The sequence below is a fragment of the Rattus norvegicus genome, chromosome 6, assembly GCF_021556685.1.
Source record: "Rattus norvegicus strain SHRSP/BbbUtx chromosome 6, alternate assembly SHRSP_T2T, whole genome shotgun sequence".
Taxonomy (NCBI): domain Eukaryota; kingdom Metazoa; phylum Chordata; class Mammalia; order Rodentia; family Muridae; genus Rattus; species Rattus norvegicus.
The window spans coordinates 33,339,640-33,354,785 of record NC_141539.1 but is presented as its reverse complement, the minus strand read 5'-3'; the positions used below and the strand labels follow the sequence as shown (position 1 = coordinate 33,354,785).

Genomic DNA, 15,146 nt, shown 5'->3' with positions numbered 1-15,146 from the left:
TTATTTTCTTCTTAGGAAATACTTACAATGGAAGTAGTTTTGTTTTTCTTTTATCTTGAAGGGAAGTTGAGTCATTTATTCCTTTTATTTTTTTGCATCTGAGTGTTTATCTGCACGTCTGTACACCATGTGCATGGCTGGCACCAGAGGAGGCCAGAGGATGGCATCAGATCCTCTGGAACAGTTAGCTGGTTGTGAGTTGCCGTGTGGTGCTGGGAATCAAACCTGGGTCCTCTGCGAAGGCCAAGCGCTCTCCTGGCTGAGCCAGCTCACCAGCCTCGAATCACTATTTTTATTCTGAAGTCATCAAGGATTCATTGTGGACTAGAAGGCACAAACATATCCACTTTTAAAAAAAAATCTGTTTATGTGCATATTTATGTGGTGTGTGTGTGTGTGTGTGTGTGTGTGTGTGTGTGTGTGTGTGTGTTAGTGGTTTAATAAGAATGGCCCCTATAGATTCATATATTTGAATATTTGGTTCCCAGTGGGTAGTCTGTTTAGGAATGACTAGGAGGTGTGGCCTCGTTGGAGGAGGTATGCCACAGGGGGTTGGCTTTGAGCCTTCAAAAGCTCACACCAGACTCAGTTTTGCATTCTTTCTCTGCCCGATGCCTGCTGATCATGATGTAAGTTCCCATCTACTGCCCCGCCTGCCTGCCACCATGAGGATCATAGACTAACCCCCTGAAGCTGTAAGGAAGCCCCCAGTTACACAGTTTCTTCTGTAAGCCTTGGTTCATGGTGTTTCATCATAGCCCTAAGGCAAGGCATGCTATGCACGCAGAGGTCAGAGGTCAGAGGTCAGAGGTCAGCGTCAGGCGTCCTCCATGCCCTTCCATCTTTATTTTCCGAGGCAGGATCTCTCACCAGGCATGCACATGCAGGCACACGGAGAACACAGGAGCTGCAGGGGTGCACTGCCACTCCTGGCTTTCTAAATGACTTCTGGAGCTCTGAATCCAGGTCCTAGCTCCTGTGGCTGGTATTTTACTGTCTGAATCAATCCCCAGTCCCTTCATGTCCATTTCTAAAGCACAAAACAAGATTCCAAGGAGAGAGCCAGGTGGGAGCGTCTGGTGACCGGAACTCACACCTCCAGGAAGATCCTCCTCTCTGCAGAGAGCCCAGCGCTGCCCACCTCCTGCTCTCCCCCAGGACATTCGAGGATGGATGGGCACAGGAACACAGCCCCACCAGTCCCTGGCTCCACGGCGACTGTCTTCGCAGGTGGAAATACATCATATTCCTCCTTCCTTTGTGTCTTTGCACATACTGTCTGCTCAGCCTAGATTTCCCTTTCCCCCTTTCTCCTAAAGCAAATAAAAACAACAACAACAACAACAACACAAATAAAACCTGCTACCTATCCTACAGACACACCCTAGCTTACCTGCTCCATGTCTCTCTGGTCCCCAGGCAGAGAGAACTCCCCAGTCAATGTGGTGGCAAGGAGTCCGCTTGTCTGTCTCCCTCACTGGGTGAGCTCTCCAAGGTGGAAAATGGTGGCAAGTCCCCTGTGTTTGGCCTCATCAGCACCTGGGCACTGTATTCATTTTCCTTGACTGCCTCACACACCACACAGACCTAGTGCCTGAGCTGGGACTCCTTCCTGACCATTCCTGGAGATCAGAGGCCACACGGACCTCCCTGAGCCAGTGCTAAGCTGTGTTGGTGCTGCCTTCCCTTCTGGAGACTCTCGGGACTCCCTTGCCTTCCCTGGCTCCTGGGAGTCCTCACATGCCGTCAGTAGCCTGGTCTCTGCAGACACAGCAGCAGAGGGTCTCCTCAGTTTCAGTGGACCTGAGTTTGTTATCACACGCCTGTGACCTCAGCATTCTCGGGGTTGGAAGTAGAGGCAGGGGAATAGTACCAACTATAGGCCAACCCCAACTATTTATCTAGACTAAGGCCAGCCCAAACTACACAAGACCTTGCCTCAAAGAAAACAAACAGGCAGATCAAAGGTTCCAGGTAGATACACTGGACCCTGGCATTTTTCAAGGTTCTGAGGTTCCTTAACCTAACCACATTCACAGACCCCCTTTGCCATGTAAGACATCATCATCACAGTCCCTGGAGAGCGGGGTAATAACAACACTGGGGTTGGACACTATTCTGTCTAGTATGGTTGGCTCATACTATGACATCTGGTTGGTACAGATTTGAGCTAAGACTCATCTTAATTCTTCCCATTAAAATCTTCCCCAGGGCTCGGGAAATGACTCAGTGGGTAAAGGAGCTTGCCACACAAACCTGGTGACGTGGGTTCGATTCCCTGGACTCACATAAAGGCAGAAGGAGAGAAAAGACTTGGTTGTCCTTTGACTTCCACATTCATGTCAAGGCACATATGACCACACACTTCAAGCACACACACACACACACACACACACACAATGTTCTATTTTAAATCTCCCCCAAATGTCTCAATTCTATGCTGTAAGACTGGGTGCTAGCCAGGCATCCCTTGAGAGGGAAGACCCTGTAAAACGGTCGGGACAGGAGAAGACTGTGAATGGAATGCACCTGATAGCTCTCCCTTATGTCCCCTTCCAGGTGCCCTCACTCAGTACCCAGATGACACATACTTCAGTCTACAAATGTTGGTTGGGAGAGGTCACAGAGAGCTGAGTGGACACCTGAGACCGTAAGTCTCCTCTGTGACGGTAAGTCTTGGTTGTCAACCTGACTGGATCTGGAAGCAACTAAAAGGCAAGCTGTAGGGTACTCCTGGGAGGAATTTTCTCCACCAAATTCCAAAGAGTGGAAAGAGTCACCCTAACATAGGTGGCACCTTCTGATGGCAGCTCAGATAAATGAGTACGGAAAGAAGCTTTGCTTCGTGCCTGTTTGCCTTCGCTTTTGCCTGCATGCATGTATGTGCACAACGAGTGCACATGCCTGGTGGCCAGGGAGGCCAGAAGAGGTGTTGGGTGTCCTGGAACAAGAGTTGAGAATGGCTGCAAACCACCACACAGGTACCAGAGAGCAGAACCATGTTCTCTGCAGTGAGCGCCTGCTCTCTCTCTCTCTCTCTCTCTCTCTCTCTCTCTCTCTCTCTCTCTCTCTCTCTCTCTCTCTTCTTTAAAAAGATATTTTTTAATGGTCCAACAAAATCAGTTGGGAGCTTACATCTGAGTGAATGACCCTGCAGCAGCCTTTCCCACCAAATGCTCGTAACAAGTCTAAACCCCAGGAGACACTAAGCAGGCCTCTCTCTCGTGTCTGGTTGGGAATGCCAAGTGCTTAACACTAGAGCTCTCACTTCTGGGTAAGACAAGAGGCATTCTGGTCCATCAGTTCCCCTACTTGCTCCTGGAGGACATTAACCAGTTCCACAATGACAAAGGCATGTGTGTCATCAATGTCTTGAATGACGAACTTCTTTCCCAAGGCATTGGACTCATTCAAGTAGAGAAAGAACTGCTTCGTGGCAGAATCACATTCTATAAGCACTCCTTTTAAGGTGTTGGCCATCTTTCCTCAGGCAGACAGTGCAGATGACTTCAAGAATTTGTTTGAAGGTGCTCAAAGCCAGCAGAGTTCTGCCCCTGACACAACCAGGGCCGTCCCTTGCCTGCACTCTTCTTGGCAGCTTCACCTACTCTGCTGCTGCAGTTCCATTCCTTTGCCACCTCAGAACCCAGCTTCTCCAGGCTTCTAATGTTAACTAAAGACCAGTGGCTCTCCTGCAGTTCTCCAGGTCTTCAAAGCCAAATCAGGCCTGCAGAGACATCTAGTCCATGAACTGAGCAGCCGCCATCTTCTCAGCCCCTCCACTATGAGACAGCCACTGTTGACTGCCTAGGTTGAATCATGTGATCCAAATCTAATATATTTTCTTACAATATATACATGCCAGCCATTCTAAAGTTCCTATTAGATGCTATGAGTCATTTCCCTGAAGCATAGTTCAGACTGTATCCCTTCCTCCAGTGTTTACGGTTTTCATTCTGACCACAGATTATACGGTAAAGGCTTCAGTATCCAGCAGTTCCTTGGTGAGGTCCCAGGCTTTTCACCTCACATAACCTTCACCGCAATTGTAGGTGGAAAGTGCAATGACCACACCCACTTTCTGGATGAAGAAACTGAGGCTGGATTCTGCACTCACCCAAAGTCTTGCAGCCATGTCCTACCCATGTATCTATTCTTTAGGTACTTAGACCTGCTCAGTATCCTCAGCCATTGCTGAAGGAATGAAGGACTCATGCCGTCTAATCTGCTTAGACAGGAGCCAAGATGGTACTGAACCTGTGGGTCATGGGAAAAGCCAGAGCAGAGCACTTGGCAGGAATGGCAGGTGGTGGGGCCTTTACCTTAGCGACCCTGTGTGCATAAATCCATGCATCCTTCCCACCCTGGATTGGGGAAAGTGTCCCAGTCAGAAAGCAGAGACCTAGATAGTTGAATGACAGCAGAACAACAACAAAGCGAGGCCTGGGGGGCTCAAGGTAGCCTGATTTACATATTGCTGACCCAGTGCTGTGTGTGTGTGTGTGTGTGTGTGTGTGTGTGTGTGTGTGTGTGTGTGTGACTGCATATTACTGCTGAGATCTAGTCACAATTCAGTTCCTTTTGCTACCTCTTAACCATTCAAGAAGTCTGTCCAGGAACCAGGCAGGTGGCATGGCTACTCTACATAGATTGAAAATGGAATCGGCAACTGGGGCCCAAATTTACATAGGCTTTGATAATTAACATTCTCTCTGGACTTCAATTCTATACTCAGGCACCAGCATGTGGGGTGACCAGACACGAGTCTGGAAGTGCAGAGCCTGCCTGGGGATATAGAATGGTCGGAAGGACAAAGTGGTTGTGCGAGTTTATACAGGGGAGGCAGAGATAGGCAGATACCTGGGGCTCCCTGGCCACCCAGCCTATTCTTGGTGAGTTCCCAGCCACTGAGAGCCCTTATCTCTAAACAAAGGGGGTACTGATGGTACCTGAGGGATAGCATCCAAGGCTGACTTCCAGCATCCACACTGCACATACGTGTGTGCACACTTGGACACAGACATGGACCTGTACACATACTCGGACACAGGAGTATGATACAAAGAGCCATACCACAGGTGGGCTTGAATGCCGAGCTTAAGTGTCTCAGGTATTTACCGGAGCTTTCAAAGATTCTTTTGAGCAAGTGACCTGTCCTGCTCACTGCATCCTATCAGAGGATTCAACAGGGATACAAGATGGTTTGGCCATGGAAGAAACTCTAGAGAGAAAGCAAGGTGGCACCCACCAGAAGACAGGAGTCCAGAGGTGACTAAGGAGCCCCTGCATTCCTTCCCCTGAGTTGCCAGGCTTCGCCCAGCAGGCAATGGCTGGGCTTACACTCATGTGGACGTGTTAAGAGTTTTGTTGACCATATCCCTGTGTTTGCAGAGGGCAACTTCTGTGATTGTGAAGTGACTCGATTTTCAAAGAAAAAGACGGTGTGCGGCAAGGGGCTGCAAGACGAACATGCTGCCTCTCCTGCCCTCTCTCTCTCCATCCCACCGTGTCATGTAAGGATCTCAGCCATGCCAGAGATGTGGGGGGAGATAGGGAGAGAGGGAATGAGGGGGAGAAGGAGAGGGAGGGGGAGGAGAGGGAGGAGGAGGGGGAGGGGAAGAGAGAGAGGGAGGGAGAGAGAGGTAGAGGGAAGGGATGGAGGGAAGGAAGAAAAGAGGGAGGGAGGGGGAGGGGGAGAGAAGAGGGAAAGGGAGAGAGGGAGGGGGAGAGGGAAAGGGAGGGAGGAGTAGGGGGAGAGAGGTACAGGGAAAGGAGGGAGGGAAGGAGGGAGGGAAGGAGGGAGGGAAGGAGGGAGAGGGAGAGAGTTTTATTTTTAAGTGCATTCCTTTCCCCCTATTCCACTCGGTTTCACCCCAGTGCAGTGAGCCCAGAGCAGGCTGCAGGAATCTTGTCTCTCACCAGCTCCTCTCTGATGCTGTGAGCTCTGCAGGCCGCCAGCTCCTGCTGATGGGGTGTGGGGTGCTCTGACTCACAGCCTGGCTGGGGATCCAGCACCCAGCGCAGGGCTCCCTGATCCACGTGGTGCTTCCATTCATTCACAGCCCCCACCCTGGACCCCACACCACCCACCAGTGTTAGATCCGTTTGCAGAGGGAACCTCAGCTAATTTTAGCAGCGTTAGGTTCAGTTGGTTTTTCCACTGGCTGGGCGCGCTCTGTCTGCTTTTTGTCAAGCTTGTATTTCCAGCAGGAACCACTGGCTCCAATCTTCAGGAGGTGAGTGGGCCACCCTACCCCATCCCTGACCAGAGTCAGGTCTGTGTCCCCTCTTTGTCCCTTGCCCAGGTGCACAGGTCGGGCGCAGGTTTCCAGAAGTCCCTAAGTGCATGTTTTTCTTCGGAGAATAGCCTCCCTCCCAGCTGTGCAGCTTGTTCACAGTTTCCATTAAGGAACTCTGAGAGGGAAATGCTACACTCTTTTTAAAAGCCATGTCTAAATTCAAATATGCCTTACGACTGAAAATAATCACATTTAAATAACTTCAGAGAGAATGGTGTAAAGGAAAAATTCAATGCTAGCTATAAATTCATACTCACATGCCACCACCCCCCTTTCCTCAGAGTGCAGCGGGCAACTGCTACAGGAAAAGGACTTAGTAAGCCGACGGAGACAGTAAGACATGGACACATGCTGAAGTGTTAGCGATTTATACAGGAGAGAAGAGACTGTAACCTGTAAAACAGCTGGGGGAGGCTGAGGCTAGCATTTCTGCAGCTTTGGGTTTTTTGTTTTTGTTTTTTTTTATATTAAGTAGTAGCAATCAATCCTTGCATGCGCTCCACTGCTGAGCAACACCACGGCCCCAAAAATATCTTTAAAATCCATGTGCATGCTCCCAAGATGGCTCAATGGGTAAAGGCACCTGTCATGAAAACAACACCAGGAGTCTGAGCCCTAGGAGGAAGAAAACTGACTCCTGAACGTGGTCCTCTGATCTGACCTCCACACACACCTGCACACACACTTGCACACACACACCTGTATATACACACACCTGCACACATACCTGAACATACGCACACCTGTAAATACACCTGCACATACACACACCTGCACGTGCACACCTGTACATACACCTGCACATATACACATCTGCACACACACCTGTACATGCACACACCTGTACATACACACACCTGCACATATACACACCGGTACATACACCTTCACATGCACACACACGCACACATACCTGCACATACACACACCAGTATGCACATACCTGCACACACACACACCACATGTGCACACAAAATAATATAATTTAAAAACTACAATCCAAGCGCTTTGCGTTTTCTCCCCTGCCACCTTCAGACAACTGGCTTCAGCAGTTAGTGCCTATGGCTCCCCATGGCTGTAAGCTGACTGCCGAAACATGAGCTTCATATGATGATAGGACATTATCTGGCAGAAGAGAACTACTTTCTTCCTGTACCTTCCTTTCAGGAGTAGAGTTCTTTCCTGGGAGCTGCCCAGGAGAATCCACTCATACCTTTCCTATGAGTAAGGACAGATGCTCACTTCCAAACTAACCCCTGACGACAGAACTGGGACCAATGTGAATGGCTTCCACCACTTACACTTAGCTTCTGGGCTGTGCAGTAGAGAGATGCGTGTAGCGAGGAAGCTGGAGGAAGGGCTCCTGAACGAGCTTTGATAGACAGTGTGGCTCTGGCACTCCTCAAAGGCTGGACAAGACTCCAGGACGAAGCCAAGTCCCTTAGGAGGCTTTATACACTCAGCAGATACTCAGGCTAACCTCACTGAGTTCACGCTAACACAGTCTGACTGGTTAATGAGCCCGGTATCGGAGCGCTAAGGGCACCCACACAGTTATTTCATCCCTCTCGGGCTCCTTTTTACAAACAGCCAGCTGTGTTCTGTAACTCCTCTCATCGCCGTGGCTCAGGGAATTGCACTGTTGAGGGCCCCACAGTGCATCTCACAGCTCAGCAACAGGACTGTGGTGTAAGTCACCAGGTGCTCACTGGCCCTCATCACGCACTGCAGTCACCAGAGAAATGCGAGATGATGTTCTGACAAGAAGGTCCTGGACCAGAGAAGCCCTGCCGAGCAGGAAGTCTCCTGCAAGCCCAGGCAACAAAGCTAAGTCTAAGAAGTTTCCCAGGGAGTGGCCATCGAGCTAGGTATTAAAAATAATCCACGGGCTGGGGATTTAGCTCAGTGGTAGAGCGCTTACCTAGGAAGCGCAAGGCCCTGGGTTCGGTCCCCAGCTCCGAAAAAAAAAAAAAGAACCCCCCCAAAAAAAAATAATCCACTAAATTGCCAGGCAGTGGAGGTGCACACCTTTAGTCCCAGCATCCTAGAGGCAGAGGCAGACGGATCTCTGAGTTCGAGGGCAGCCTGGTCTATTAATCAAGTTCCAGAACAGCCTGGGCTACACAGAGAAACCCTGTTTCAAATGAAAAGAAATAATAACCCTAACCCAGATGTAAGGGGAGCCAAGTAAGGGGGAGAGGGAGGTGGCTGTGTTGGGTGGGGCATCGAGAGCAAGCAGGATCAAGGGATACTAAGCTCACTGTGTTCAGAATACAGGGAAGATGAAAGTGTAAGGTCGAGGCCAGAGAATGCAGGGCTGGCTCCTTCAGGCTCTGACAGCAAGGTGCTGTGGTGACACCCAGGCCCTGGATGCAGATGCAGGCTTTGGCCAGCCCCCATCCCTCCCAAAGCTCCAGGCTGTGCTTGTTTACTGAATCATTACACACTGACCACAATCGAAAAAGCCCTAGGTTGGAATGCTGTAAAATGGGAAACTTTTTGAGTATCATTACTAATACTCAAAAAAACTGGGGTTCAAAGCATAAAAGCTTCGAGCCCTGTTTTTACCTAGACTTCTTTCTTCTGGGAGTCTCTTACCTGGCCTTTTTTTCTTTTCTTCTAAAGGTTTGTCATTGGATTTAAGGCCTACCTTCCCCAGGATGATCTCATGCCACAATCTCCCACCTTAATGACATCTGTCTTATAAAACAGTGGTCCCAGTGCTGTGGCCCTTTAATATAGTTTCTTCTGTTATAATAACCCCAACCATAGAATTATTTCTGTTGCTACTTCAAAACTATAATTTTGCTACTGTTATAAGTTGTAATGTAAACATCTGATGTTCAGGGTATCTTACGTCTGACCCCTGTGAAAAGGTCATTCAACGTCCCTCCCAGGGGTCGCATCCCACAGTTTGAGAACCTCTGGTATAACTAACGTCATCTGGTGTAGACCCTAACCCGGATGAGATCACACTGAGGTCACCTGATCACATGTATGCAGGACCATCATGTGATAACTACAGTGGCTGGGTACTTTGCCTAATGAGGAAAGACCCCTCTTCTTACCTATGGATGAGATAGCCATGGATAGAGACAAAATATCCCAAGAGCCCAGTGAGATCCAGCCCGCCCGCCTGCCTGCCCGCCTGTCTGCTGGCCTACCTGCCTGACTGTTGTGGCATAAATGAAAAATCTCCCTCCCCCACACCCTGGGGAGCCCATCCACCTCCTACTCCCCACCCTGGCCACCACACACACAGGCATTGTATTTGAACGCTTGGCCTCCAGTTGGTGCTGTTTGGGAAGACTATGGAACCTGTAGGTAAGTGATGGCTTTCTGGAGGAAATACATCACTGGGAACTGGCTCTGAGCTCTGAGAGCCTGGCCACACTTGTTATCTCTCCGTCTTCCCTATGTGCTACAGAAATGTGACCCACATGCTCCTGCCATGCCCTCCCTACCAGCATGGACTGTCTCTCTCTGGGAGGCAGAAAGAAGCCCAGCCAGTCTCCACAGCGTATTCTACCACAGCACCAGAAAAGGAACAAACTGCCTATCTGTCTTCGCTCCCACCTTTCTTCCTCCTCCCTTTCTTTTTCTGTCTTGGTCACATGCTGGGAATTAATACTACACGTCCTGTCCCTGTGGCTGGCAAGTGCTCTGGCTGAGTCGCATCTCTAATCTGAAAAGCTGCTTCATGGCTGAGAAAGCTCTCGGTGTGTGGTAGGTACTCCAGGACACTACGGCTTCAACTCCACAAAACATGGATTCCACCACATGATCAAGAGAAGCTTCACAAAGGAGGTGCTTATGGAAGGGTAAGACGGAGCCAATTCCCAAATGTGCCCCTTGTACAGCGAGGATGAACCAGGCCATGCCCCATGCAGTGCTCTTGGGACAAGAGACTGTTAGCCACCGATCCCCTGGGAGAATAAGGGTGAAGAAGAACCCTAAGAAACAGAGCTTGGGGTCCACGGCACCCATGGAAAAGCCAGGTGGGGTGGTGGAGTACACCTATAATCCCGGTGCTGAGAGGATGGAGACAAGGAGGAACCCTAAGGTTTACTGACCAGCCACCAAAACAGTGAGCTCCAGGTTCAGTGAGAGACCACGTCTCAAATGCTGACCTCCCACTCTCTCAGGACTGACGCTATGCAGTGACTATTGGGGCCTGGAGGATAACATGTGCAGGCTTGCGAGAGCATGAGAGGTGCCGTTCTAGAGAAAGCTTGGCATGCACTTGATCTGATATGACTTTAAAGTAATAACAACTGAGAAGGGGCCAGCGGGCATGAACCTCACAGACAGCTGGAGAGCTATGGAGGGCTAGGGCAGGAAACAAGGAAAAGAAGATGCTTCTTTGGGTCAGGAGGTCAGTACCAGTCCCAACTCTTGCATGTTCGGGTAAGGGGGACGAGCAGAGTCTGGGCAGGGGCATCTTGTCCTGACTGCACCTTAATCTCCCATCCATCATGGTCACAGCTGGAGCAAGAAGCTGAGGCTGGCAGACTTTCCCATCGCAGTCCTGGGGGAAACATGAACACGGGAATCCAGACAACGCCGGATTTACAGAAACCCGGCTCTGACCTCGCAGTCCACTGTACTGGCTCCTGGGAAGTTCAGTGCCTACTCACCATGTGCCTCTGTGGGACCAGATGTAGTCACAGTTACATTAAGGAGTTTGGGGTTTCTATTTAATGAAGACAAGGCCAAAATCAACAATGCCAGAGAAGTCTAGTTCACTATTTTATTAAAATCATCCTTTCTATTTTTTTAAAAGGTTTTGGAGACAGAGTCTTACTCTATTTGGTTCTGGCTATCCTGAAACTCACTCTGTAGAGGAGGCTAGCCTTAAACTTAGAGAGGTCCATCTACTGTTACCTCCTGAGTGCTGAGATTAAAGGCTTGTGCCACAGAATTTTTTTTTTTTAAGACAGGATCTCACTAAATTGTCCAAGCAAGGCCTTGAGCTTGAGGTCCTCTGATGTAACCTCTGGAGTGGAGCAATTATCAGCTTGTGGCACCAGACCCAGCATTATAAGCCTCTAGTGCTATAGAACTGGATAGCTTGTCAGTAAAGGAGGGAGTTCCCTTCAACCTGCTCAGGACCACGGTTAATGAGCAGGAGAAAAGACACTGCCAAGCCTCTTGCTTCGTTCTTCCTGCTTCTGTACTACTGTATTACTCTGTCTATGGACTCTAATTGCATTAAGTGGATTTGAAATTCTGACCACAGAGCACTGATCGATGTTATCTTTTCCAAATAAAACAAAACAAAACCAAAACAACAACCACTACCACAACAACAATAACAACGACAACATCTAAGTGGCTAAAAGCCTCTTCCATTCAGTCTGAAGTTTCCTCAAGATTAAATTACAGCCTGGAGCCACTGCATGGCACAGGTCCTATAGACAACCTTTAAAAATAAAAACCTAAAAACCACTGTTCTAAACAGCTTTTGGTTTCTCATGGTTTATTTAGAGGATTAAGGAGTCCACATTCGGGGGGAAACTGAAACAGAATAGACAAACAGACAAACAGAGGGCAAAGACAAAGCCCTCCTATAGCCTCCATCATGTTCCTGAAGGTTCAGGTTAGGAATCATTTGTGTTCCTTCCTTCCTTATAAAGTGCTAGTGTTTCTAACACATAGCGCAGGGCTGGTTTTGAGGATAGAGGTGGGAAGGGAAACAACCTTTTTATGGCTTCTTGTGACAAAAGAATACACTGGAGACATGAAAGTCACCAAGACGCAAAGTCTTTAAGGCCATTCTTAAGAGGACTCATGCCTCAGTTGCTGGCTTGGACAGAACCTATATAATGTAATCCTCTAGACAACTGGGAAGCATCAGAAGCCCTGTGAGCTTGTCCAAAATTTCATTTACAAACAGAAGAAACACAACCATCCAGATGTTTTGTGATCTGTATTTTAACACGGTCACTGAAGCCATCGCAGAGACTCCCCTTGGCTTGGGTACACCACACATGGTGTTGAGCTGAGGGGAAAAGTTTACTACAATGGCTGTTTTATTCTGGTGCCTAACTAACCCAAGACTTCTCCGCTCTGTCACCTGCTTCTCCAGGCTTAACCCATGCAGTCTACTCCCAAGTCACTTGCTCTCGATTAACTACAGGTAACCCCTCCAGCCTGAGGGTAGCCACTGTAACAGGGTTTAACTGGATCATCTTCCCACACACCTTGGTCTATAACTACTCCTAAACATTGCACTGGGGGTGGGGTGGAGTGAGACTAGCTTTCCTGTCTCCATAAGCCTGGAGGCTTTGAATAAAAGTTATTCCTACACAACTGGTTTCTGTGATTGGCACGTGATGGGGAAGCCAAATCCCTTTATTTAGTACCAGTTCATGTCATTGCTCTACATCTATGAAGAACCTGAATTTAGGTCATTGCTGAAAAACAAAAACAAAAGCTGTTGGTTCCAGTGCTGTTTGTGTGTGTGTGTTTGGGGGGGGTGTTTGTGTTTGTGTTTTTGTTTTTGCTTTTTGCTTTTTTTTTTTTTCTTTTTTCTTTTTTTTCGGAGCTGGGGACCGAACCCAGGGCCTTGCGCTTGCTAGGCCAGCGCTCTAACCACTGAGCTAAATCCACAACCCCTACTTTTTGCTTTTTAATATAGGCTCTTTCTCCAGTAAAGTCACCTGGGTGAACAGCTAGTGTTATCAATGGATGAGTCAAGAACACGGACCGTCCTCAGCTTCAAAGGGTTTGCTGTGATTCTGCACCCCAACCCTGATGGTACAAAAAAATATCACTTCATCAAATTTTCAACTTTGAACCTGTCCTAGGCGGCAGTCCTGCTGCCCCATTCACTCATGAAACCAGGAGGCAGCTGGGAGGAGGCAGCCTGTGATCACAGGGAGACCGGTCCCGCTGGTGGGCTATGGTCCCCAAGTCAGGTGCATTTGCTTTAGGTAGTCTGTGTGTATGTACATGGAATGTGGACGTGTGCATACCCATGATGCACATGTGCAGGTCAGAGGACAACCTCACCCCACAGTCCTCATCTACAGCCTGGGGCAGGGTCTGTCTGGGACTGTCAGGCTAGCTGACCCACAAACTTCTGGGGATCCTCGTTTCTACCCTCATCTCACTGTAGCAGTAACTTAGATTCGATGTTTGTGCTACTGCACCCAGGTTTCACACGATGTCTTAGCCACTGTCTTACTGCTGTGAAGAGATACTATGACCATGGCAACTCTTATAAAGGACAACATTTAATTGGGGCTGGCTGAAAGGCTCAGAGGCTTAGTCCATTGTCAGCATTGGCAGGGAACATGCCAGCAAGTAGACTGGAGGAGGAACTGAGACCTACATACTGATCTGCAGGCAGCAGGAAAAGAGACACTGGGCCTGGCTTGAGCTTTTGAAGTCTTAAAGCCCCGTCCCCCTTTGTGACACACTTCCTCCAACAAGGTAACACCTCCTAATCTCTCTCAAGTAGCACCACTTTCTGATGAGTAAGCCTTCAAATCTATGAGCCTATTGAGGCCGTTCCCATTCAAACCACGACAAAGGGTTCTGGCAATCTGAACTCAGGTCTTCACGCTCGTAACATTAAACACTTTACACCATGAGCCACGTCCCCAGCCAACTTAAGGTATTCTTAAAGATCAGATATAACCTTGAAAATTAAGGAGTCTGTAGCTAAAGAGTCAAAGTGTGAATCCTTTCGTTTTGCTTTTGTTTTTCAAGGCAGAGCTTCTCTATGTAGCCTTGGCTGTCCTGGAAATCATTCTGAAGACCAGGCTGATCTCACAGAGTGTGGATTCTACAACTGAGCAGCCTTTGGTTTGAATGGCTTTCTGTATAACCTTGGGAGAATCAACCTGAGTCAGTTTCTCTCATCTGTTAAAGCAGGCAACAGAGCTGAGGACATGGCTCAATCAGTAACATGTTTGGCACAAATGCTGAGTTCAACTCCCAGCACTCACATTAAAAAAGATAAATCCAGGTATGATAGTAGGTACCTGAAATCCTAGTGCTGGGGAGACAGGAGAACCCCAGAAGCAAGCTGGCCTGCCAGTGCAGACTCATCAGGGAGCTCCAGGTTCAATAAGAAACCCTGTCTCACAGAAGAAAGTGATCAAGAGGGTGCCTGGCAATGACCTCTAGCTTCAACATACATGTGCCCATTCATACTTATGTGCACCATGCACACATAAACACACACACACACACACACACACACACACACACACACACACACACACGGATAGCAATAGAGCCTGCTGACTGGCTGATTTGGGGTTACATTCCTGTCCCCTGGACTTACCTCTATGTCCGGGGAGGACAGATGGGCCCTGTGAGAACTGAGACACTTGGAACATGTCAGCAAGATGTGCAGTTAGAGGAGAGTGAATCAGGCCATTTTCTGGTTTCTCGGAGTGCTAGGCAGACCAGGGTCTACATGAGAATGAAAAGCAAAATTCTCTCTCACTCTTCTTCCTCACTCTCACTCTTCCTTCCGCTCTCTCTCTCTCTCTCTCTCTCTCTCTCTCTCTCTCTCTCTCTCTTCCTCTCTTGGTTTGACACGATAACCTCTGTGTGTGTGTGTGTGTGTGTGTGTGTGTGTGTGTGTGTGTGTGTGTGTGTGTGTGTGTGTGTTTCTTTCATCCTGTAGGCTTTCGCCTGATTCTCGGTACCGTGTCGGTGCTGGCGCCGACAAATGGAGGTCCCACCGATATCGGAGAAGAAAGGGGGTACCACCTACGGGATGTCCCTGGAGCCCGGCCGGCATAGGAGAAGGGACGAATTGGAGGTAAGATGGGCCAGAAAAGGCCTGGATGATTTCGGCTAGCCTGAGTAAAACTTGTCATAAAAAAG

The 15,146-nt window shown here is 48.8% G+C and overlaps 1 protein-coding gene and 1 pseudogene across 3 annotated transcripts in view; both read right to left on the bottom strand.

The window, feature by feature from the left end:
* Nucleotides 1–15,146, bottom strand: part of Dnajc27 (DnaJ heat shock protein family (Hsp40) member C27) — a 46,070-nt gene continuing 30,924 nt past the window's right edge. For 2 of the 3 annotated variants that reach the window (XR_015621732.1, XR_015621734.1), the window contains exons 8-9: nucleotides 14,596–14,726; nucleotides 6,653–6,882 (exon numbers count right to left, since the gene is read on the bottom strand). The gene's annotated coding sequence lies outside the window, so the exon portion shown is untranslated. Of the gene's footprint in view, nucleotides 325–6,652; nucleotides 6,883–14,595; nucleotides 14,727–15,146 lie in introns of those variants that run through there. The other variant, XR_015621733.1, reaches the window with a different exon arrangement.
* Nucleotides 3,164–3,555, bottom strand: LOC120103497 (general transcription factor IIH subunit 5-like; annotated as a pseudogene).